The sequence below is a fragment of the Miniopterus natalensis genome, chromosome 18, assembly GCF_054644295.1.
Source record: "Miniopterus natalensis isolate mMinNat1 chromosome 18, mMinNat1.hap1, whole genome shotgun sequence".
NCBI classification, from domain to species: domain Eukaryota; kingdom Metazoa; phylum Chordata; class Mammalia; order Chiroptera; family Miniopteridae; genus Miniopterus; species Miniopterus natalensis.
The window spans coordinates 22,309,452-22,336,410 of record NC_142098.1 but is presented as its reverse complement, the minus strand read 5'-3'; the positions used below and the strand labels follow the sequence as shown (position 1 = coordinate 22,336,410).

General features: G+C 39.5%; 1 protein-coding gene across 1 annotated transcript in view; it reads left to right on the top strand.

The window, feature by feature from the left end:
- Positions 1 to 25,723, top strand: part of CNTNAP4 (contactin associated protein family member 4) — a 308,626-nt gene extending 282,903 nt beyond the window's left edge. Inside the window, exon 23 of the mRNA XM_087827286.1 lies at positions 25,542 to 25,723. The gene's annotated coding sequence lies outside the window, so the exon portion shown is untranslated. The remainder of the gene's footprint in view (positions 1 to 25,541) is intronic.
- Positions 25,724 to 26,959: the final 1,236 nt, after the last annotated feature.

Genomic DNA, 26,959 nt, shown 5'->3' with positions numbered 1-26,959 from the left:
TGTCTGAGGCGGTGGGTTACGCAGCAATATGTAACCAAACATCTTGACTTCAGATGAGATGATTTAGCATCATATCCTACCCATTCAGCATTTCAAAAATCTCCAGAAGTATCTTCTGGGCACGTTTCTTGTTGGTGTTCATCTAATTAGCACCCTGCTAAGTTATACGCCAAGAGCGTCTCTGCTTGAGGCCACGTTTCTGGTGTCGGGTGTTTCCGCAGGGCTGTGGGCTCAGCGATGCTAGCAGGCCCTCAGCTCCTTCTAGGTGCCGCTCGCCTTATTCCCTGGCAGGCTTGGATTACGTCCCCTTTGCTGTCTGTCCCAGGACTGTTTAGAGTAAAAATTGATGTAGTGAAGGAAGCCAAAAAAAAAAAAAAAAGAGCCTACAAATAAATATCAAAGCAGAATATGTCTCTCTCTCCTTGTCGTAGTCACCATTAATAACACAATCTGTTGATTTTCTCTTACGATCAATTTCCTCCAAATATACTACAGCTTCTTCTGTGTAAGACTGAAATATCGGCTTCAATTTGCATTTTGCCTTATTACCGGTGAGGCTGAACATTTTCTTTCCACGTGTTTATTGCTCTTCAGGTGAATTGCTCACACACATTTTGTGCATTATTGATTTTTAGGATTTCTTTACACTGGCTGCTTGAATAAGCTATAAAGACACTCCTTGTCTGTGTCTTGTGTTTTGAATCTGTTTATGATTTTTTTTTTTATTGCACAGATGTAGCAGGATTTCCTTCATTATTGTGCTTTAAGAAAATCATCTTTACTCTGAGGAAAATTATCTGTATATTTCCTAGATATTTTAAATTAGTTTTACTCATCGAGGTATTTTGAATGCTTGGGCTTGACAATGGCATGTAATATCAGCAAGGGATGTATATTTTTTTCCCTATGGTTTCTATTTTCCCTTTAGCATTTAATAAAAAGCTTTCATTTCCCAGTGACTTTTAATACTACCTCTTTCATAAGCCAGGTCTCCAAAAACACCCGAGTGTGTGTCTGAGCTTAGCATTCTCTTATTTTCTCTTTGACTCTATTAATACCATGCTCCTTTAAAAGATAATATATTAAAACTTCATTTGCAGTTCATAGTATGTTTTTCTTTTGCTATCGGGAATCGAAATCTTCCCCAATTTTTTTTATTACATTTAAAAATATATATTTTCATTGATTTCAGAGAGGAAAGGAGAGGGGGAGAGAGTCATTGATAAGCTGCCTCCCGCATGCCCCCGACTGGGGACTGAGCCCGCAACCCGGGTGTGTGCCCTGACCGGGAATCGAACCCCGATCGCCTGGATCCTAGGTCAACGCTCAACCGCTGAGTCACGCCTGGCCGGGCTTTTATTACATTTTGATTAATGAATAATTAATCATTGCTCTTGACTTTAGTGTATCAAAGGAAATATGAAATATAACAGAAATCATTGATACTGGACTGCCTGATTTTTTTATGTTTATTGAATTTATTGGGGTGACGTGGTTAATAAAATTATATATATAGGTTTCAGGTGTACAATTCTATAATTCATCATCTGTATATTGTATTGTGTGTGCCTGGTTGTTAACCCCATCACGACCATTGGGTAGTTGAGTAGCCTATAATCCTGCTGATTTTTGCTTTATCCAGTCTGAAGCTAAGTTAATAAAAACAATGTTTAGGGTTATCCTGCTAAATACCTTTTAATTATACTATTGGCTAATTCTCTGTGTGGCAGACATTGCAGACTTGAGAAAGCAAGTATTTCAGTGAAATGAAAGGAAAACGATACATCTTGATGGGTGAAAGGGAGTTTTGCTAAATGACACAAGGGTATTACCACATTGTGATTGCTCCAGCAGAGGGGCCAGGACAAATTATATACTGAAATTGAAATGTATTTTCCCTGTATTTCATCACTTAAGTTTCACTCCAGTTTTAGCACTTTCAGTACAACGTTTTTCTCACGCTGTGTACATCTGCACACATTTTTGCCTGATACTCTTTGATGTAAAAATCGCTTTTCCAATTTAACCACTTTCTAATAATGGTTGTTCATCTTACTCTATGATGACAATTTTGGTAAAACTGTGGGCTGAAATAAATTGGGAGGCAAAAGAGTATTGAGACCTTTAGGACAGGTAGAGTTGAAGAGGCAACTGCCTTTTATCAGGTGTTGAAAGATAAAATTCAGAAGGTCTCTTTGTTCGGTTAAGGACAACTGAGCTTATGCAGCAAGGATCAGATCAAGGATCAGATGGTTTTTACCCATTGTCAAAATGTCTAAATGGATTAAAAAGGTACCTTGTGAATTTTTTAGGTCAGTACAATCAAATGTATCTTTTGACATTTTTTTTTTATATGAGGCTGTGCTTTTTAGATATTTCTTGTAGATCCCAAGCTGATTGGGCCACATATATATAGCATATTGCTTTTTAAAAATTTCTCTGATTAAACAGATTCTAAAGCAACCTCAAACTATTTTCTACATGCTTAATTTATTGGGTTTTCTTACTCCAAAATAAGTTGTCTTTCTTTAAAGGAAATTTAACAGAAATATTTACAACAAACTTGTGTGATTCCTCTGGCAACAGATTGATTTCGTTCCGGTTACCCAGAATTTCTCACATAGAAGACACTGATTTTCAGTGACATTTGCATCACCTTAACAACAAAATCCATATTTAAACAAGTACTTTGCTACTGCCCAAGCCTAAGGGCTATCATATTGGACATTGCAATTTCCTATAGTACCCTGGGTGGAAGTATTTTTGTTTTTGTTTTTAATTCATTTTGGATTGTTCCTTGCTAGTGTATGGAAGTATGACTGATTTAAAAAATATTATTCTAGCATCCTGCTACCTTCTTGAACTAGTTTATTTGTTTAATAGTGTTTTTAGTTATTCTTTAGATTTTTTAAATGTAAAAAATCATGCCATCTTGGAATAGAGGTATCTTTCTTTCAATCTGGATACATTTTATTTATTCTTCTTGTCTAATTGTTTTGACCAGATCCTCAAGCACAATGTTAAATAAATGTCTTTCTAGAGCCGTTTTAGGCCACACCAAAATTAAGATACATGGGGTTTCCCTTAACCCCCCGTGCCCCACCATGTGCACAGGCTTCCCCCACCAGAGTGTGGTATATTTGTTGTAATTGATGAATCTCTCTTGACACATCATAATCGCCCTAAGTCCATAGTTTACATTAGGGTTCACTCTTGGTGCTGTACATTCTATGATTTTGGACAAATGTATAGTGACATGTGTCCAACATTATAAAACGCCCTGTGCTCTGCCCATTCACCCCCGGAAGCCACTAATGTTTTTACCGTCTCCATAGTTTTGCCTTTTCCAGAATGTCATATACTTAGGATCATACCGTATGTAGCCCTTTCAGATTGGCTTCTTTGACTTAGTCATATGCCTCTGAGGTTCTTCCATGTCTTTTCACAGCTTTATTTTTAGCAGTATTTTAGCACTGGGTAGTAGCCCATTGTCTGAATGTACATTACCTATGGAAGAATGTCTTGGTTGCTTCCAAGTTTGGGCTTATAGATAAAGCTGCTATAAATATCCACGTGCAGGCTTTTGTGGGGAGACAAGAATCCAAGTCCTTTGGGTAAATATCAAGGAGTGTGATTGCTGGATCATATTGTAAGAGTCTGTTTAGTTTTGTAAGGAGCTGCCAAACTGACTCCCAAATTGTCTGTACCATTTTGCAGTCAGATTGTTTCATTTCTTATGGTTGAATTTTGAAAGTTCTCTGTATGTTTTGGATAAGTCCTTTATCAGACGTGTCTTTTGCAAATATTTTCATCTATCCGAGTCTTGTCTTCTCATTTTCTTGGCATTAAGTTTTTCAGCTGTTACACTGTACAACTCCAGAGTTTCTATTTTTTTCTTTTTAATAAGTTCTATCTAATTATTTGCTATTTAATGAGACATTGTTGTATCTTCCTTTAATTTTTAAAAATAGTTATAACATCTAAAAATGATCTATAATGTCTAATGTTTATGCTCAGATTTTTAAAAAAATTTTATATTTTAATCTGAAAGGTGTTGGATTGCGTCAGATCTGCCCAGGCATTACCCCTAGGTTGGCATCAGCTATATTTTACTCAAAGCTTGTGCTTAAGTCCTCTTGGCTGTGCAGAGTTTAGCCTTTACTGTTTTATGTGTGGATGGGCCTATCGGCGCTACTCCAGTTCAGGTTCAGGTTCTTGCCCCATGTTAGGCGCTAGTAGCCTGGAAAGGCACAGTCTTGGGCATGCGCACAGTATTCCAAAGTGCTGGGGATGCTGTGGTTTCATTTTTAAGGCCCGTTTCCTAAGGGTTCCCTCCAGTCAGAGGTGCTCATTGTTCAGTCAGTGTTTGGTTAGGGTTTGTGCTTAATCCCCTCCCAACAGTGAGGCTTCTGTCCTTTGTTGATGGATCCCTGTGTGGCTGGGGACTGTTTTTACTTGGGTGTCACACTGTGCTCTAATCTCTCCTGCAAGGGTGCAGTCTAGCTCTTGAGCAGAGATGTGCTTCTGTTTACTGGGAGGAGGCGAGTCATGGCTCAAGTGCCACAGATTTCCACTGTTCCTATCAAGCACCCGGACCCCAGTTTCTATCTACCGTGTCCCACTAGGATTCAGGGGCTGTAGAAATGGTTGGCTTCAGGGCTGGAGTAAGGAAAAGTATGAGATAAGCCTGTTGTGCCAAAAACTAAATCAGTGTTTAAAATATCACGGGGACATGTCAGGAGCCAGTTTAAAGGGGGCTCCCTCTAGAATTTGAGCATCAAAATGATATCAACAGAAAAGTCACAGAATTAAATTAACAAATATGAGTCCATACCAATATAAATAAATGAATGAAGGAGCGGGGGAAAGAAAGCTCTGTGAACAGCAGACTGATACATACAGAAATAATGGTTTATTATAATACCACTTTATCACTTTTCTGCAACCATCACAGTAATCAGTGGTTCAGGCAAGTCTCATTAATAGATGCTAAATATAGTGGATAAAATTTTAATGAAGAACAGAATATTTACATAATCTCAAACTATCTCCCTTCAATTACTTATTAATCACAAAAGAAAAAAATAGTAACTCTACAGGGAAGAAACCTGGTAGACACCACCTAATGAGGTGATCAACTGAGCTTCACCAACAAACTGACATCCTGTGTCTTCTATAATAATGCTGCGGGTGGACACAGCACCGTCTGTGGTGCTCCTGCTCAGAATGCATCCCCTGGGTACAGTCATGAGGAAACATCAGGCAAATATAAGTTGGAGAATATTCTACAAAATAATTGGCCTGTTTGCTTCAAGAATCCAAGGTAATGAAAAACAAAAGGCTAAAAATTGTTTTATATTAGAGCATATAAATGTGCACAACAATTAAATGTGATTCTGGATTGGACTCAGACCAAAAAGAATTATTATAGAGGATGATATTAGGACAGTTGATAAAATTTGATATCAACTGTGGAATACTTAGTACTGTATCAGTATTAAATATAGCCTGACTTTGGTAAGAATACTGTGTAATTGTATAAGAGAAAAATCTGTATCTTAGGAAACTAAGATAGTCATTGAAACTATTTGTGGAAAAAGATGTGATGCCTACAAATTATATACTCAAATATTCAGAAAGATATACAAGAATATATTTATGATAATTATAAAAGTATATTGCATTTGACCCACAAATGCCACCATGTGAAATTTATTTGTTTTAAAATAGTAAGGGAGAACCCATTTGCATCACTATGAAACTACAGGTTAATTGTAATAATTTGTTTTAAATAGGAACAGCTTAAATTCCCACTACACAGAATGAAAGAATGGTTAAGGAAATTCTGCTTAGCTGACTTGATGTCATATTATGAATCCATTTAGTATCATTAGAAAATATATGGTAATGGCAAAGTGCTTGTTAACATAACCATATATAGAAGAACTGACGATAGCTGTGTAAAATTAGTATGTGACCTTGGAGTGGAAAGAGATTTGAAAATAATTGGTGATGGAATTCTTAGCATCTTTTTTACCTTCTTCAGTCCTGTGTTCATGTTCGTTAACAAAATGTGAATAAAAAAAAAGTCAACAGATCAGTCTCAGTCTAGCACAAGTGTTCTGAGCCTACGGCCAATGAACTCAAGTGAATTTCCTTTTTATGAGCATTAAATGAAATGTAAACAATGACGGTTGTAGTGTTCAACCAATTCAGATTGAGGATGGATTATCAGTTTAAGGAAATATAACTCACCCGGCCGGCGTGGCTCAGCGGTTGAGCGTCGACCTAGGATCCCGGAGATCGCGGTTCGGTTCCCGGTCAGGGCCCACGCCCGGGTTGCGGGCTCGATCCCTAGTAGGGGGCGTGCAGGAGGCAGCTGATCAATGACTCAGCATTGGTGTTTCTCTCTCTCTGAAATCAATAAAAACATGTTTTAAAAAACAGAAAATAGAACTCGGATCCTTCCCTTACCGCACTGTCCCCCGGAGCCCAGCGTGAGCCCATGAGAGGCTGTCCCAGCTGACCCCTTCTCGGGGACGCAGGTGGGTGGCGGAGCGCTCCCCAGGCCCGAGCTTTGCTGGCTCTGCTCGAGCGCAGTTGGATGCGTTCGTGATTTGTACTCTGAGGCAGCGGAGGGTGGAACACAGCTGTTTTAAAAAGCTGCAACTACAACAGCAGACAAAAGCAAACTTCGTCTGCAAACCACAGGTGTCTTAGGCAAAAACACGCAAACTAAAAAATAAAGGAAAAAAATTCTGTTTCTGAATTTGTATGGGCATAAAAAATCTCAGAATAACGGCCCTAAGAAATTATGAAAACACATTGATAAGTTTTGTTCTCAGAAGTATATATTTCAGATCTAAATACATTATAAGTTAAATCAATATCCTAAAGGTAGGTTTCAAAAGTATTACCAAGTCAGCCTGAGGCAGTAAGGGACAAAACAAGGCACATTTTAAAGCTGGTGCTATTTGCCAGCTTCGGGAATAAACGAGTGGAGAATTTCACTGAGTAGGTAGATGAGGGGAAGTCATGGGTTTTGAATGTTAGGAGGGGACTTTCATGGGGAGCAGGCTGATTGAGGATTGTAGGGTGCTCCTCTGGACGAGGGGGACCCATCCACAGATCTGTTCTTTTTTTTTTTTTAAAGTTTAGTTGCAAATTGTTTTTTTTTTGTGTGTGTGTTTTTGTTTTTTTTAAAATACATCTTTAGTGATTTCAGGGAGAGGGAGAGAAACATTAATAATGAGAGAGTCGTTGATCGGCTGCAGCCCGCAACCCGGGCATGTGCCCTGACCAGGAATCGAACCCTGATCGCCTGGATCCTAGGTCGACGCTCAACCGCTGAGCCACACCTGGCCGGGCCACAGATCTGCTCTTTGTTAGTTAAAACAAATCATATTGCGCCCTGGTCAGGAAAGAGTCTTTCAGTCAGGCCCCTGTCAGTCTTGCCAGCATATGCTGAGTCGCTCAAAGGTGACGATTCTTCACCGGCGCTAGCTGGCCAGCAGCATTTCAGCGAAACAGTTCTCATCTCCTAAGCAAGTGCTGCTGTCAGGGAAATTTTTCCCTTTTACACAATTATAATTTAAAGAAGGGCTTCTACGTAGATTGATCTTAAGAAGTAACATTACATAATGTTGTCAAAAGTGTTTATTCCCAACTAAATTAAGTTGGAGAAAGTATATTTCAAAAGCAATTAAACCCATGAGTTACATAAACAATGACCACAGAAAGTAATCTGACGGTAGAAGAATAGCCCATACTCGATCTAAATCAGAAATCGGCCATTGCAAATTGATGTCTGTACTATATATATGTGTGTGTGTGTATTTACAAAATATATATTGTATGGATATATAAATATAGTTAACACATTTGTAAAATATAAGAGTAATAAAAAAACCTAGGTACCTCCTACTCAGTTCAAGAAGTCACTTAGCACTGGCACCTTTGAATTCACTCTCCCCACAGGCCTCCCTTTTAAAAAATCATTAATTTGCTTTATTTCATTGTCTTATCATATGCATAGATGTATAAAGTATTTCACTTTTAGTTTTAAAACCCTAAAATCAGGTTTGATCCTACAGTGTGCTTTAACATTTCCAAAAAAATAAGAAATAAATAAGCTATAGAGTACAATACCATCGAAAGGTTTTAGAATTCAGGAACCACAGTAAACTAGGCATTTTTTAATGAAAATAACGAAATATTTAGCATTGTAAATGGGTGGGTGGGGGGAATAAGGTGCATTGTTTAGGAAAGTGTGCTTTAGTATAGCAGAGGGGAAAAAAACATTTTACTCTACCTGCCTAGGTGCTCTGGCTGGGGCCTGCGAAAGACAGAGGAAAACAGCATTTTATTAACACGTGCATCCCTCTGACACGGGGACAGCTCAGCGATAAGTATCTCAAAGCAGTGGTTAGGACGTGGGCTTGGATGGCATCTTAACAAAAGATCAATAACTTCTTAGAAAAGTGACAGAAAAGAAAGATTTGGGGGTTTCTAGGGCAGCAAACTGCGGGACGGTAAACGTCAGGGGGCACTAATGGGAGATAAGCGCTGATTGGGGCCTAGAATTTAGAGTTGTGTCAGGTGATTAACTTGTGACCCTCCTGCTAGAGAAAGGAGAGGTGGGGGACACCTTTATAAATGTAACGTCCTGCTTTTAGGCAAATAGGTGGAAGACACATTTTCAGGTGGCATATTCTGCTCCTCTTGAGCATCAAATAGGAATGAAAAACAGGAAGGTGGTGAAGTCGGAAAAGGGAACAGGGGTGTGGGCTCTGAAAACTAGAGCAATAATTCAACGTTATGCAGACTATTGATCTTTGAGAAGTAGTTAAAAGAGCTGGCAAATATGTTTCCAAAAATCTGTGCTTTAATTTCCTTGGTGTTAGGAGTTATCTTTCATTAGTAGACTCTTTAGAGGCAAACAGTATGGGCCCATGAAGACTCCAAGAGGAGGCGGAACCTGTGGGGACAGATTAAAATACTTTTACCTTCATAGGACTTTGGAAGTTGAAAGACAGGGCCCTGGGTAGAGAGCCAAAATTATCTTCAGTCCCCTGAATAGAGAAAAATTGCCAATATCTAGAAAGGAGCAATTTGCATTTTAAGGTGTATCCAATGATCTGAGAGATAGCCAGCAACACATCCGGTGAATAATTTCATCTGCTGCAAGCTTTTCTTAACATCTCTATTTAGTGCTTGAATGCATCCTTCTATTTCATTCTATCTCCTGCTCTCCCAAAGTACTGAGCACTACACAATATCGCAAGTTATCATTTCTAAGGCTAACGGCATCTAATTCTTATCATGGGTGGTCGGTGTGTAGACTAACTCTAAGGAAAGCTCTATTTCCACATCTCACTTTTCTGCCATATCACAGTGAAAATGTAAATTGCAGATCTCTCTACAGCTCAGATTGTCCCTGGGTCCCCTGCAGTTACAGAAATAATACTCTTATCATCAGAAGGTCAGAGTCTTCTTACCTATATGGCCGTGGACAGCCCTGTTCCTGCTTCCCAAATTGGATCCTTTTCTTAAGAAGCTGCATCTTCTCTGCCTCGGGGCACTCTTCTGATATTCATATATTTCAAAGCAAGCTTCATTATCCAGGCAAGAAAAATGGTGATTGTCTCTGAAACTTATAAAAATTCACAAGAACCTAGTCTATGGCAAGTTAGCTCATTTTTTTGCCATTAGGTAACCGATTTATTCAATAAAAGCGGTACAGGATGTTTCTCAGAGACACTCTCTCTTCAGAAAGGCATTATCCGAGTCCCACCTAGCGATCCAGAGGGGTTTTCTGTATCCCGGGGCCACTGCCTGGGAAGATTAATTTTGTGTGCCAACTTGGCTAGGTCATGGTCCACAGTTAATTAAACATCAACCTAGATGCTGCTAGATGAAGGTATTTTTAAGATAAGATTAACATTTAAATCAGTGGAATTTGAGGAAAACACAGTACCTTCCATTCCCCACTCCACAGCGTGATCCCCAAGGAAGAGGCCTTGGTGCCTTCAGGTTGGAGCAGCACCATGAACTCTTCCCTGTGTCTCCAGCCTCCACATCAGTCCTTCCCTCCCTCCCCACAGAGATATACACGCAGGTATATATGTAGATTTCTAACATGTGCATATACTTATATATGCATGTACATAAATCATGGAACACACATACATCCTACTAGTTCTATGTTTCTTTACAACTCTGACTAATATACTCCCCCCGCTCTATATATACTCCCCCTTTGTATTTGCCTCAGGACTTTTTAAGAAGCTTAAATATATTTACTAAGATGGCTTTAATATTACCCTCATCTTGACAAATTTTACACAGGATTCTTCCTGACTCTGCACCTCTGACCTCCCGTATTTAGAACATCTGTGTTAGAAGACTTGAAACTGTCCACTTCTTTTCTGCCCCTTTGAGACACAAATCCTTTCGAAAGCCTCTCGCCAGGTTTATAAGCCATCTCTGTGAACGTCAACATCAAAGAGGACAGAACCCTTGCATTCCCTGGTTTCTGTGAAAAGGTAAGAGCCTAATTTCGATGTGTGCTTTGCTCTTATTGCAAAGCTACCTCCTGTCACAAAGAGCCAGAGGGTTTACTTTTCTTTGGGTAAACTCAGTTACCAGACCTAGACGGCCTGTGTTCGCCCTCTCGCTCCGGCACGTGAGACTCCCCTGCCCTGTGTCTCGGGGACGCTGAGCTCAGACGGAGTGTGGTCGCTTCCCCTACTGCAGTGGACTAGAATCAGGTCTTCCACGTTCAACTTTGGTGCAATTTTTGCTTTGATAATTATGAACAGGCTCCTCTTTCCTAAATTTGATATTGAAGTTACTAATAATTGGCCAGAATTCTCAGGATATGTTTCAGATTTATTTAGTCATTCAGAAATTGTGTACCTGCCTGAAAATGAACATGAAGTTTCTTACTAAGAAGAAAAAATTAAAAGCATATTCTGCCTGGAAGAAGTAAATAGTAAATATAATCCTAGAAGTTAAAAACAACCACCCGAAGTTTTCATTTTAAAGTGATGAACCCAGAGAAAGTCTGACAGCCATATAAATAGTCAATAGTCTCTCTTTGTACTAACCTTCCTCCGTTCACCTGGTTAGTGTAGATCCATTTCTGTATGGCACCATTTTCTTCTCATGCCTTTGATCAAAACTTCTCAACTCCCCAATTAAAACATCTTAGCCAGATATCCAAAGTTCAGCATAGCCTTATCCCCCCCAAATTATATAATTCTGGAAAATGAAGGCTAAAGTATTTTTCTGATGTTGAAAGACACTGTGTTGTTTGTGAATGCTTATTGGTGAAGGCCTAATATGTTTTTTAGGTTTTTGTTTTCCTCTTGGGCTAACCTAATTCCCTAGAGATGAATATTTAAATATTTTCTTTGTGGAATTTAAGCCTCACAAATTAAATATGTATGAATTATAGAGCAGAACCCTCCTCAAATTGGAGATAATGAAACACAAATCGCATTTCAAGCTGCTGCTCCTCTCACTCTCCTCCTCTTAATCCCATTAGGGAAGCCAATGCCCACAGCCTAGACCACAAGTTAGATGGTCAGAAGTAGGTCTATAGTTCGTCTGGAAGAAGACACGCAGGTTATGATTATTACAGGAGCTTTATGAACTCTGTTTTGCATACGCACAACTGTAGACCTACTTTCATTCCCATCTTTCGGTCATGACTTCCTAGAATTTGTCCAAATGGGCAGAAGTGTCAAGCCCTACCACACCTGGCCCATGCTCATAGAATTTATACTTTTAAAAGGACTGACTCAAGAGTTAGATGTAAGACTCAGGTTTAGATCAGTGCATTTAACTGGTTCAACACGTAAGTGACACATACTTAGTATAACGGCAACTTCCAACACCGGCCACAAGTAGGTCAATGTCATTACAAACCAGAAAGCTTCGCTGAGTCGAAGTCCAGAGTTTTCCTTGGGGCTTCATTATGGAGGCATGATTGATTAAACCGTTGGACATGTGACTGAACTCCATCTGCAGGCGCCCTCCTCTTCCCAGAGGTCAGGCTGGCCCAAAGTTCCAACCCTCCAATCCCATGGTTGGTCTTTTTAGGGACCAGTCCCCATCCTGAGGCCTCACAGGACTTACCTCGTTAGCATAATAAAGACACTCCTGTTACTCAAGAAGTTCTGAGGGTTTTGAGGTTCTGTACCTGGAACTAGAGACAAAGGATAGACGTTCTTCATTATACCACAAATTATCGCTCTGAAAATTCAGGATGCATGAAACTACAAAGGAGACTGTTTAAAGTAAAGCGTCACTCCCTGAAGCTCTAAACTGAGGTTCAGAACTTTCTAATTTTCAAGAGTATATAAAGAATTTTACATGGTTGGTGAGTGTGTAAATTGGCACAGTCACTGGAGAAATAAATATTTGTCAATAGCCACTACACTTGAACATATGTACACCCCCCCATCCAGCAAATCTACTTATAGGTCTATACTGATAAAAGTGTCCACTGTCTGGAAATACTGTGAAACATTCTGAAATGTGCACATACCCACACAAAACATTACTGGTTTCTGTCTGGCTCATCTTTCCGGGTTTTCCAATTCCTTGTTTTTGAGCTCTTATATGGGGGCAGGAAATAAAATACTGTAAATTATCTTTCTACAGAAATGCTAGTAAATTTAAACCTGTGGAATCTGTTTACTGTCCTGTAAATGTTGACCAGTTTAGTACTTGCTTGTAAATTCATTCCAGCATTCCTGATGGCCTATTTGAATTCTCCTTTCAACCAATGGGACATTTTGCTGGCTTGCTAATTCATTAGTGAGTTATATAAAATCTATGGCACGTGTTCTTTGTATATTTGTATGAAAAGTATGATTTTTTCCCCTTTAAAAAAGATGTATCATTTACCACCACTCAAAACAAGTGCTAGACAGTTTATGGAAGTGCTATTTGTAGTACACACAGGTAAGAAAGGGTTAAGTGAGGGTCTGCAATCCTGTTTCATCTTCCTTGGGGACAATCCAGGCAGTTCTGTCCTGCTGTAGGCCTACTGATGGCATTTACTAGCTGGAAGATAAATGAGGGTCTTCTGGGGCTGCTATATACTGATTTCTTGCCTAAGAAACCCTTTTAGTATGCTGGGCCTGGTGTGTCTGGGTCGTATATTGTAAATAAGCCTCCTGTGAGTATGCGCCGTGGATGGGAGTTATCACATCATCCCCCTTGAACCCAAAAGGCATCTTGGTGTAGAAAACAAGGTGACCTATGGAGCTGCATCGAGAAGGAGACAGAGTGATGATTGCTGTTGATATGATGTTGGAGCATTTTATAAAATATTCTGCTGGGCTCCCACCTGATACTCGTGGGAGGTGTAACTTTGTGGTCACAGTATATTTGACTAACAATCCACAAGTGATAAATGTGCAAGTAGTTTAGAGCTCAATAAAGTTAGAGGTTAACCAGAAAATATTGATAATTTAATTTATTGGCCTCTAGACAGCCAGTCTTATACATAATTTAGCAATCTTATTTAGACATAGTTAAAGACATTTCTTTCTTGACTAACCCCTCTCCTGGTTTCTCAGTTGTGCTTTAAGCGAGTTCTCTTACATTCTTGACAGTTTCCTCATTGAGTTTAGTAAAATTTTGAGAATTGTGCTTTATATTCTGTTATCAATGCCTAAGGAAATAAGGCATTCTAATATACTCACAGAAAGAGAGGTCATGTATTTCATTGCATACCCTTAAATATTGTTTAAATTTTAAATATTTTAATTTCTAGATGCAGTCGTTTTCCGGTTGAAAAGTTTAACAAGTCAAGAAATATTCTTGTAGGCATAAACAAATTCCATATTTACCCCAACAGCTCAGATTCACTAGCTGTGTGTTGAGGATATTTATGGTTAGGGCCACTGTGAACTTTTTGACCTTCTTACCTATGGTCATAGCAGAAAGGAACACTTATTTTTTAAAAGGCTACCTGCATCCATTCCGTCAGAGCTACAGCAATATTCCCCTTAGCAGAACTCTATGCCCTTGTGGAGGTCAACGTCATAATGGCCTTTATTTTATGAAGGAAAAAAATGCCACTGTTTGTCTTGGATGACAGAGTTGAACAAAATGTAGAACTACATTGCTCTCCAAAATTAATATTTTGTAGGAAAAAGTTTGCTTTTGTCTGTCTTTTCAGTCTCAAAGATTTTTAAAACCTGTTAGAGTACGGGCTCTGTACTTTTGTCCTGTGTTTATGGGTTCTGAATTCTTTTTTAATGCTCGTAGTCAAGAGAGTTCCAATTTCCATCCTATATGGAAGACGCTTCGAGTCATTACTACATCCCAACAGTAAATTAAAAACTAAAAAATGAACAAACCAAAAAGCCAATAACTCACCTTAGATCCGTCAGAGACGTGAGGTCACAGGGCAAACTGCTGCACCAAACTTGGAGACACGGACAGGGAACTATGGGGGATCACACCTTCCAAGAGCAGAAACCTTGCAGGAACCAGCGCTGGCTTCCTTTTCCCCAGCGCATCATGTCCAGGTACGGAGAAACATTTCAAGGAACACTAAAGGGTAAAAAACACGGTTTGAAGAGAGCATCAAAAGCAGACTCAGATTGTCAGGGATGTTGGAATTATCAGACAGGGCATTTAAAACAACCATAATACGCTAAGGGCACCAAACCACAGATCCAGGGATGTAGGGAACACCAGGAATCATACAGAGCTACTCCAAGGCATGTCCTGTCCAATTTTCAGAAAATCAAAGACAGAAAATTCTTGATAAGATGCTTTTATCTTCTGTATTTTATCTAGAGAAGATCAAAGGAAGAATTATATCCAACTTCTCCTCAGAAACCATGCAAATAAGAGGAGAGGGGAGTGAAATATTTAAAGTGCTGAGGGAAAAACTCACCAGCCTAGTATTCTCTACCCAGAAGTGAAGGAGAAACACTTTCTCAGACAAGCAGAAATAGAGCATTCTTTTTGCCAGTAGACCTGTTTTGTAAGAAATGTTAAAAGTTTTTCAGAGAGAAATAAAACTATATATTTAGTTCAGAAACTCAGATCTGCATAAAGAAAGGAAGAGCAATGGGAAGAAATAAGTAAAGGCAAAGTAAAAACTTTTAATTTTCTTATTCTGAATTGATCTAACATAATTCAAAATAATAGTAATGTATTTGATTATGTATGCTTCTATCTGCTTAGGTAAACATATATAAATGAAATAAATGACAGCAATAATACAAAGGACAGGGAGAATGAATTAGGATTGTTTTGTCATTTTAAGGTACTCACACAACCTGTGAAGCGGTATATAGTATTATTTGAAAGTGGAATTGGATTTTTGTAAATGTATACTGGAAACTCTAGGGCAACCTCTAAAAAAATTTAAAAAGTATAGCTGGGAAAATGGAGTCATATAAAATGCTCAGTTGAAATCACAAAAAGAACAGAAGTCAAAAATAGGAAGAGAGATGCCCAGCGGGCGTGGCTCAGCGGTTGAGCATCGGCCTAGGATCCAGGTGATCGGGGTTCGATTCCCCGTCAGGGCACATGCCCGGGTTGCGGGCTCGATCCCCAGTCGGGGGCTGCAGGAGGCGGCCGATCAATGATTCTGTCATCATTGATGTTTCAACTCTCTGTCCTTCATTAATAAAATATATTAACAAATACAGTAGATGTTATCCAGCTATATCAATAATCACTTTAAATGTCAAAGGTCTAAATACATTAATTGAAAGACATTGTCAAAGTGGAGCAAAAAGCCTAACTATGTTTTCTATAAAAAGCACACTTTAAATAGAAGTTAGACTACATATAGATTTAAAGTAAATGGTCAGAAGAAGATATATCATACTAACACTAATCAAAAGAAAGCAGGAGTAGCTGTATTAATTCCAGACAGAGCAGAGTTCAAAGCAAGGAAGGTTATCAGGTCTGCAGAGGGGCATCATATGATAAAGGAATTAATTCTCCAAGACGACGTAACGATTCTTAATACACATGTGCCTACAGCAGAGCGTCAAACTACAGTAGGTAAAAACTGATAGAAGTGCAAGGAGAAATAGATTAATCTACTGTGAGAGGTGCAGACGTCAACACCTGGGTATCAGAAATGCACAGAGCCAGCAGGCAGAAAATTAGTAAGGACATAGTTGAACTCAACACACCATCGATCAAATGGATATAATGTAGTCTACAGACTACTGCAACCAACAACCGCGATTACACATGCTTCTGATGCTCCCAGGGAACATTCACCGAGAGAGACACATTAAGGCCGTAACACACCTTAACAAATTTGAGAGAAACCCTACAATGTGTGCTCTGACCATGATGGAATTAAACTAGAAATCGATAACAGAAAGATAGCTGAAAAATCTCTCAATACCTGGACATTAAAAAAGACACTTCTCAGCAACACAGGCCAAAGAAGAAATCGCAAGAGAAATTAAGAAATATTTTGAACTAAATGAAAACACAACTTAGCAATATTTGTAGGACACAGTGAAAGCGGCGCTTTGAGGGAACCTGAGGCTGTCCGTTCCTGGGACCGCAGCCAGCCCTGCCGCGGCTCCTCCCCCGGAGCCCCCTTCGCTGGCTTTGACTTTTGAGCCAGGTGCCTGCGTAGCTCTGTACAAGGGCCCCAGCGTCCCCGGCAAGGCACCCACATCGCCAAGGCTGAGGACCGTGCAAACTCACACAGGCTCCCCTCCACCCTCACAGGTCCCAGCTCGTGTTTGTGGGTTCCGTCTTGTCTGTGATCACCCCATTTTACATTTATCTTCCCTGTTTAGCTGCCTGTCTTGATTTCAAATTCCAACATCATCAGATACAGAGCCAACAGTCTGAAAGACTCCTAACCAGCATAAGGTCTAATCCCTGTGAGGATTAGACAGATGACCTACGGCTAACCTCTTGCTTCATGATGAAAGATTGGATATTTCCCCCTAATTTCAGGAACAAAAGATAGTCTCATAATTTCCATTAGGTGTTGTCCTGGAGCATCTAGATAAAGAAATAAAAGGCATGCTGTTAGGAATGAAGTTATAAAATTGTGTTGAATTACAAACGGCATGAGTGTCTAAGAAATTCCTAAAGAATCTATATAAAGAGCTAATAAAAATGAGTTTAGCAAATGTATAGGATGTAAACCAAACAGGAAAGAGTACATTAAATATAAATACATAAGACTTTTTAACTCTAGGAAATAGAAACCTAATCTATCCTGGCAGAGAGCAATCAGTGGTTGCCTGAGGCTGGACCATGGTATGGGTTTGATTGGACAGGGTCACAAGGGAACCTCTTGAGGTGATGAAATGTTCTACATCTTGAGATGCTGGTGCTTATATTAGTGCATACATTTTTAAAAATGCATGAAAATCTATATTTTATATATATCAGTGCATTTCAGAAAAATTTTAAAAAAATCACGCACCTAAATCCAATTTTAAGATTGCTGACAAAACCCACCTGCTTCACAACCACATTAAAAAATATACACACTCACACAGTTACACATGGCCAGATTCTTTTTAAATGTTGTGATTGGACTTGTTTAAGCTCATATTAGTTAAAGTCTTTGGACAAAGAGCTCCATTTGAAAAAAGAGACTTAACTATGTGATTTCAGTAGACCTTGGGATCCCCTCTAGGAATAGGATCGATGGGGCTGTCTACTAGAACTTTCTGGGATTGCATAAATGTTCCATAGTCACTCTATCCAATGTAAGAGCCATGGGCTACACGTGGTTACTGCACATTGAAAGGTTGGCTAGTGCAACTGGGAAACTGGATTTTAGCACGATCTAATTTCAAGGAATTGAAATAGCCATATGTAGCCACTGGCTATTCTAGTTGATGGCCTCAAAGGAAACTTTTTACCTGAATCTGTTCGCTGAGTTTGCAGCTGTGCCAGTAATAAAAAAAATCATCTCTTGCCCTGGCCGGGTGGCTCACCTGGTAGGAGCATCAGCCTGTACACCAAAAGGTTGTGGGTTCGATCCCTGGTCTCGATGCATACAGGAGGCTGGGAGGCAACCGATAGATGTTTCTCTCTCTCTCTCCCTAAAATAGGTAAACAAAATCTCTTAAAACGAGACACCTAAAGTTTTACTATATGCAGCGTAAGTTAACAGTCTGTGATAGTGTGAATTACAGCAGACACAAAGCAACTGCAGAGACAGACTGCAAATGTATTTGCTATAAATAAGCTGTTTAATTGCTGCGTGTTTGATTTCTTACTCCTGTGTGTCATCACACATACAACCTGCCGGTGGGATCATTTTCACCAAGGGTAGCCTGTGAAGGAAGAACTACTTGGATACATTTTAAATGGTGATCCATGCAAATAAACAAGAACAGTGGTGTTAAGCTATTTTCAAACAAAATACAAAATGACTTGCATTTGGAGAGTAACACCCATTGAACTTAGTGGCAGTTTTGACAGTTCTGAATTTACTCCTTCCTAAAAGTTGGCTCATTAAGATTGTTTCCCCACAAATTTGCTCCTTTTAAACATCTTAAAATGTGCAGTGTTCTTAAGAGTAATTGTTAATTTTCAAAAAGACATTCCTATAAGAAACAACGCTGGAAAAAATTCTGCTTTTTATTGAAGTGTGAAATCAAGACCTCACAGTACAAGTAATCAATTGACTTACCTATAAATCTGCACCTTGTAGGGAAAACAGCGACAATAAGGAGTCCCTGGACTAACCTACAGTGTTTTACTATCATTCATGATCTGATCCTTCCTTAAGAAATGTCTATCTGTACACACAGTAAGCTGAAATTAAATTTTTATTGGTAAGTGTGGACTCAAAGGATTTGTTATTCTGAAGGAAAAGGTTCTGTCTAGAAACTATACTTAACCACATGTATATGTGTATATATATTACATGTTTCTTTATACATACATTTCAATAATAAAGCCAGTCCTCAATGTCTTCAGTAGGTTCTGCAACTTTAAGCAAAACGACATATAACAAAACCAATTTACCGTAGACTAATTGATGTAAACAAGAATTAAGTTGCTCTGGCATCTCATCAACATGATACTGAAATGATGTTGAATTAAACAACGAGTTTGAGGACCTGATGTATATTTCTATTTAAATGTATATATGTATGTGCGTGTGTATATATGCACACGCACATACATATATGTGGCATTCTCTAATGCAAGTCATTTTATATTTTGTTTCTTTGAAAATAATTTAACACCACCATTCTTGTTTACTTGTACTGATCAGTATTTTTTTTAATTTTTAAATATATCTATATTGATTTCAGAGAGAAGAAGGGAGAGAGATAGAAACATCAGTGATGAGAGAGTCATTGATCGGCTGCCTCCTGCACGCCCCCGACTGGGGGATCGAGCCCGCAACCCGGGCATGTGCCCTGACCAGGAATCGAACCCCGATCGCCTGGATCCTAGGTCGATGCTCAACCGCTGAGCCACGCCCAGCGGGGCCTGATCAGCATTTAAAATGCATCCAAGTTGTTTTTCTTCCTTCACAGGCTATACTTGGTTATACTGATCCAACGAGTGACACACACACATATATATATATTTCCATTGAAGTCTCACATAATTACATGTTATGTGTGATATGTTCATTTAATTAATAGCAGATATGAAAAAGGTAATGTAAAACATCACTTTGAACAGATCTTCCAAGGAACACAATTCTTGTGACATCCTCTGTCACAGAAAAGCCCCATGGCCAATGGGAATGGGGCAAAGCTGTCTACCTTCCCTCTGGAGATACACTGAGCTTGCCTGCACACTGAAGCACCCGAACTCACAACAGTGCAAGCTGGGTAATGTCTACCCATAGAGTTAAAAAATTTTTTTTTTTTTTTTACCAAAGCACCCTTTTCCATTGAAACAGTTACTAACCTGCTCTAAAACTAATGGTCCAAGGAACACAATTTGGGGAAAATTATCATAGAAAGCTCCATTCATTTTTCATTGTGGATTATAATATTCATTTTAGTACTCATTCAAATGTAACTGCTATAACTTATAGTAGTTACCTTATTTTACTAAGTTTGCAGCAGCCTTATGTAAGATCTTTCTTCAGATGTTAGCCAGAATAGACTCCAATATAATAATCTTGTATGTAAGTATTTTTTCAATGAAAATTGTAGCATATCCTTTGTATGGGTGTGGGCTTATCCACATAGCACGATACATCCTGTACTAAAAAATATTGTGCATTATTTGTGACTATTTTATAGATTAAACGGTTCTATGCATAGTTAAAAGGGGAAAGAAGACATTTAGTTTATATCCTGTTTTAAAATGAAACTCAATCTCTTACATATAAGATAAAAATATAAATGGTTAAAGGGAGAATATTAGTACAAAGATTAAAAATAAAAACATGGCAGAGGAAGACTGGATCAGTTAGTCCTTAAAAGATATTTTAGTTCCAATATTCTGGGATTCTATATTTGAAAATGAGTATATTAATTTGTTTCACTGGCTCTGCTTTCACGCTTTTCCAGTATAACATCTAGCGACTAAATACATGTGCCGTAAAAATGCATCTTTAAAGGAAATTATATTCTGAATTTATTTAAATTGGAATATATTTTATGAAAATCGTTCTCAGGATTTGAGGAAAATTAAATAAAACAGCAATATTTAGGAATTTACTTCGTACTTCTGAATATTCAAAAAGTTCATTGACACTGGTGATAAATTTATATGCACATTCAAATTCTATAGTTGATTAATATGTATTTTGCCGAGTCTTCATTACTTCGTAATTATTCTGTTTCGGCAAAAATCATTCTTTTAAATCAGAGATTTTCAAAATAAGTTCAACATCTATCTCCTTTATTTTCCAGTCGTCTCCTTTCACTATATTGACTGCTCATTTTCCTAAAGATGTTGGACGTTCTTTATGCGTGTCCGGGACCCCTATCCCAGTACATTAGAATGGGGGGCAAACAGGAGTCACCCCGGGGCATCTGCGGGGGACGCGCTGGGGGCGCCCGGCCTGCGCGAGGCTGACCAGGCCACTCAGCAGAGCCGAGGGGGATGCTGTCGGCGAGGTGGCGTCTTAGCTCCTCTATTACTCTCTCTTTGCTCCCCGTTTACTGCTCCAAAAATACTGTACGATCTGTTCGATGGTGGCCTTTGTACTGATATTGTTTTCTTTAGATTATATATATTCCCTGATCCAACCAGGAGAACAGTCATACACTTTCATGGATTTTTTAAAAAAATCATTAAAATATATAGGAAGTACAAATACCTAAATAGTTCCAGTTATTCTTCCCATAGTGATGGTAAATTTTATAACCTGTGTTTTTCCTTAAATCTGACACTGGATGGTAAGGTTTGACTTTCTTGGACTGACCCAGAGAAAGCGTGCGATTCTATGCCAGCAGCCACTTGCAGTTTTACTCTCTGCTAGGCGCTGAACCAAGTGATTAACATATAAACTAGAACTTTCAACTCTCAAAAGCATTTGAGAGATTCTGAGAAGAGAGACACACCGAGATTAATCAACTTGCCCAAACCATGTAGCTGCAGCCAGGCAAGGAACACACCGATACGCCAGCTGAAAGCTCCAGCTACGTGCATTCTTGGTAATTACCCTACCATCTCCAGTCTCGCACAACTAAAAGCGATTACGAAATGTAGAAATTTAGCTGTGGGAGTTTGGAGCCAGTAGATTCCCATGACTGGAAGAAATTAATCTTGTTTGGGAAAATAGACAAGACTGGAAAATAGTTGATAAAAAACAAACATAGAGTTTCCCAAAGATATATCAGCTTTTACAGTGATGAAATTGTGCTCGTTATAAAATGATTTCCAATATATTTGCTTTTTGATAATACAACTATCAAATTAAAAGCATTCGAGTCTACTGAACTGTGGAGAATCACAAAGATATTTCCATGTTTTTGTAACGAAAGTAAACAGTAAATGAGGCCTTGGCCTAATTTGATTCTAGGCAAGTTCCACAGATATTTTGTGTCTAGTACACAAAACAGGAGATTCTATAGTATCTTCTCAGAGATACCGATATAGAGATTATTTAGTCTAGTAGGTTTCGGTATTTTACTTAAGGATCAAACCCTGTATTGTGTAAAAGACCAAACAAAATATTACTTTCGTCTGTAAGTAATCCGAGCATATTACTAAAGTATGCTCGGATTACCTTCCCCACCCCGACCTTCATTCTCGGGCTGGCCCACAGAACCCCAGGGCTCATAATGTGGCTCGAAAACCAGCAACCTGCTCTGCTGGCCCTCTTTATAGGTAAGAACGTGGTGACCCAAAGAGGTTGCTAATTTATCAGAGGTTGTGGCTGCCACACCAGGACTTAGAATTCATGCAGTGTCCCCGCTGGGGATGGCCCTGTAGCACATGCGTGGAAGTGTAGAAATCCCACAAATTACTAAAGATAAGACAGCCAGTGACTTTCCCGATAACCTGCTCGGTAACAGGTAGGACACTTCACTCACAGCTCTGGCAGAGCTACGGAGAAGATGCTCGATAAGGTGGCCGGAAGCGGGAGACGACTGATGTCCCCGAAGCAGAGAGAACCAGGGGACAGTGTGTTCAAGGATGTGACAGAAAAACGTTTCCCAAAGGAAGGGATGTGCTAGGTAATTGCTTGTAGTTCAGTGGTTCCCTTTTTTGAGGAGAGACCATTAACAAAAACAAGAGGAGAAAGGAGAAAAAATACAATGCAAAGAATAAATCTTAAGGCCTGGGTCTTGCATAGAAAGCTTAAAACTCTACTAAGATAGCGAAGGTACATACATAAAAGATTCTGAAATAGTGGAAAGACATTAAATGTCATAAATAGGTAAATGTTTCCTAATTAAATTGTCATCTCAAACCAGCAACAGGGTGCACACACACCACGCTGCAGAACATTATACATTTTCACCCTGACTGTTCAATGTGTACATACGCGTGTAAAAAATGTCTGGAAAGAAAGATACATAGCAAGTAGTAAGTGCCATTATATTTAAGAATTGGGACTGGAATAGGGAAGAATGGTGGATTATTTAACACTATTATTTAACACTATGGACTATTATTTAACACTCCATGTACTGCTTGATGTTTTAAAACTATAATTATATAGTTTTTACCTTATAATTTCATATTAAAGTGAAAACAGTAGTAGGGTAAGCTCAAATATAACCAAATGCTGCCTTTTTTTCTAGTAAGAATAATAGGCAGTTAAAAGAATTTGAAGCTTGCAGATTAATGCTGATAAAATGTGAACAATCTATGCAGCGCAGCAAAGGTGAAATCACTCAATTTCTCCAACAATCAGATGCTTGCATTATACCCTATGACTCTCAGAAAGAAACAAGGAGGCAATTTGGTGACACTAACTTAGCTGAGAAAATTTACGCAACTGTAGAAATGTGTATGTCATTTCCCTTTATATCAGGGGTGGGGAATCTTTTTTCTGCCAAGGGCCATTTGGATATTTATAACATCACTCACAGGCTATACAAAATTATCGCCTTAAAAATTAGCCTGCTATATTTTGTCAATCATTTAATCAACTCACCCCTAATGTTATGGCTGGAACTGCTTCTCTTTGGTGAGACCTCAGCAGCGCCAAACCAAATGATTCCACAGGCCGGACATTCCCCACCCCTGCTTATATTAAAAAACATTTTCACTCCTCAGTGTTGCAGTTCTTTCTTCCTTCCCTATTTCGTTCCCTAGGTTAATTGACATTTAGATGTCAGCGGTAAGCCAGGGATGCTGTAAAAATATATCGAGTATGACTATAGGTTACTATGTGCAAATAAAGTTATTTCTAGAGTATAATTTTACTACAATTTAGAGTGTTCTTGTAGCTAATGTGTGTTTACCATGTTCCAGACTTTGCTGTATCCTATAGATTAATTTCATATAATTTTTGAAACCGCTATGAGATAGGTGCCATCACCACTCCTGACTTACACGCGAGACAACCAAAGCGCAGAGAAGTCGCCAGCAGACTCCAGGGTGGTGTGCCTTCCCCTCTTGTTTTTAACCTTGGCAGCTTGCCTCCTGAGCCTGAGCACTTCATCAACACAATCTGACAGCTCTTCAATATGTCCATATGAAAAAACCTACCCCCATAAATCACCTGTGCTGCGCAAAGGGGAGGCTTTAGCTAAAAATGTTAAGTTTCTCATACCCGGAATGACAGGTCCGGCCAGGAGAGTGGATGAAAGCTGAAATCACCTCACAGCCAGGTAGATATACGGCAGGATGGCCTCCAGCCCAGGGCTTTATGGATAGTTTCCTCCTGCAAGAGACGCGCAGCATTGGAGACAGACAATCCGACCGCGGGGTCCCACTTCCATCGAGCAGGACTCCAGGGCTCCCAGCGCCCACACCTCAGGGCCGGGGGCACTGGCTGCAGGCAGCTCCCTGCACGCCCCTCAGTGCAGGCCATCTCCATGGGCTTAGGCCCAGATCCTATTTTGCTTTTTACTTGTTTTTCTGGACTAGAAATATTTTGCCCCAACAGGGGCTTGTTAATTGGCCATCAGCTCCTTTCTTGGTGACTTTATGCTTAGCAGTTTATACATTACTATCAAGTGACCCGAGAGAGGTAGGAAAACGCGTTTTCTAAGCATAATAAAAGTTCTTTCTTGGCCTTCGACTTAGTAATACTTTCTACCACTTGACTAGTCTCTGATTTACAACTTCCACATTCAGCTGTTTAATAAAGTAACATTTTTATTCAGCGATTTGAAAGAGGGCCTTTTAATAGTTTCCAGCTAAAATATTCAAACCACTCAGAAGGCAAGGGGTTCTATAACCTTAGTAGCAACGATACTCGGAATGGACTGTTAGTTGAGGAAGCTAATTATTGTCATCTGCCAAGATAAAACTCCCTTGGTGAAACAAATAGTAGCACTACCTATTCTGATTGTAAAGTCTACTTCACCTTTCTTTGAAAAGTGAACATATGAAGAGTTTTGCCTGATATATAGATATACTGAAAAATAAAAACAAAGCCCCGGGTACTCAAAGGTTGGGAACTTTCCATATCGCCTTGTCTTCGGAGACATTCAGCCTTTGAATACGCGCTCTCGCACGACAAATTCGTGGGAGGGGGTCCAATACTAGAGTGAAGGTTGTCTCAGTTCACCGACTGTGGACAGAAGAGAACTGTTATAATATTCGTAAGCCAAAGTTACACTGAAAAGGTTTTTTTCCATGAAAGCAGAGCACAGCGTTTTATGATGCATCAAACTACAGAATGCATTCATATTCAAGAGGCCTAGTTGTGTTTTATGATTAAAAATAGTATAAGGCTCGGTATGAATGACATTCTTGGTGTACTTGAAGAAAATAAATGTTTAATGGCATGAAAGCATGCAATTTAAGGGCACTTTTTAAAAAGCAGCTTATTCTTAGAGAATTTAAATTTAATGTTATGAAAAACAATATTTAAGCAGGTAAGAAGTTGCTGCTTTTACCTTTAATTTGGAATTTAATGTCAGTTGCCTGTTTGCTTTTATCTCCCCACTTCTTTCAAGAGGGAAGAGATACCGGTATATCTACAATCTCATTGCAGTCACTAACACATCCTGAAGGGAACGGAGAGCGTGTCTGAGTCCTTCTGGAGTCTTGGTATTTTCAACCCCTGCATAGAGAAATTAGAGAAACAACTATTACAGAGAAAGTAACTTTCAGAGTTTACCTAACAGCTATGGAAACATCAACAGTTTCAGCTACAAAAAAAAAAAAAAAAGACTCACTCAACCAAACTATGTATATACTCTCCTGAAGGTATCCATGACCAAGCCTTTGTCTGTCTGTCTATCTATATCTATCTGGTGGGTTGTTGTTGTTTTGGCTGTATAGAGGTAAACTAATTCCTGCATTACTTTTCATATTTAATTTGAAACTTGGACCTCAATGGAAATAAAGTATTTATTAAAATAGTGAAAATGTTAAGCAAAAGGTATAGAAAGCTCCTTGAAATTTACTTACATTGATATTGCCTCTGAATAGGCAGAACTTACTAATCTATATAAAAAGAAAATACCGAAAGGCCTAAACAGCAGGGACCTGGGTAAATATGTAGGACGTAGTCAGATTCCATGTTCACTCAGATTCAGAAGGATTTCCAGTATCTCGGAGTAGCATCAAATGTGTTTTCCTCCGATCTGTGGTCATGGAAAATATAGCCAGACTAACGGACAAGCGATTCCCGAAACTCAGCGAGCTGGGGGTGCACCTACCGTCTCACCAACGTCCAGAGGTGACACCAACGCACCAAGCAGTCTCCGTCCGTTAACTCCCGCCCTCCTGTGGCCTCAGCACTGACTTGGAGGCCGAAGGCCAGGGTGGCGGTTCCTAGGAAAATGGGGGGGGCAGGAAACATCCTGCACAACAATCAGTCTCCGGGGACCCCAAAAGCAGCGTGAGGCCTTCCCAGCTTTCGGGGAGCATGTTATCAGGAAGGGACCGCCGCTGGAAGCTTCTTAGTGAACAAGCTGATTAAAGCATTTAGAACTTGAGCACAGAAGCGGCGATTCCTAACCCGCCCCGTGAGGGAGTTGGTACAAATCATTTGTGCACGGGATCCAGGAGCTGCCCTGGACAAACTCCACGCGGACACTACCCTTCATTGCATCCAGCGACCACTGCTTCCCAGGCTGACGTCTCAGCACCCGGGCCTCAGGTGTGAGGCCTCACACGGGCCCAGCACAGGGCATTTGCACGGCATCACCGCGGCTCGCCGGGTCTCAGGAGGTCGCGAACACAAAGGTCACTGCGTTAAAAGGAGTGTATGGATAGTTCCTTTCTCAGAGACGGGACAATCCTGCGCTTGGCAAGTGGAGAGTGCTGGTGCTGTGTAAATCCTGTTTGCTTGCTGTGCAACACTAGCTAGCAGAGGTTTATTTTTTTTTTCTTGGGTGATATTTCTAGATGAGGTGAAGTGCCTGAT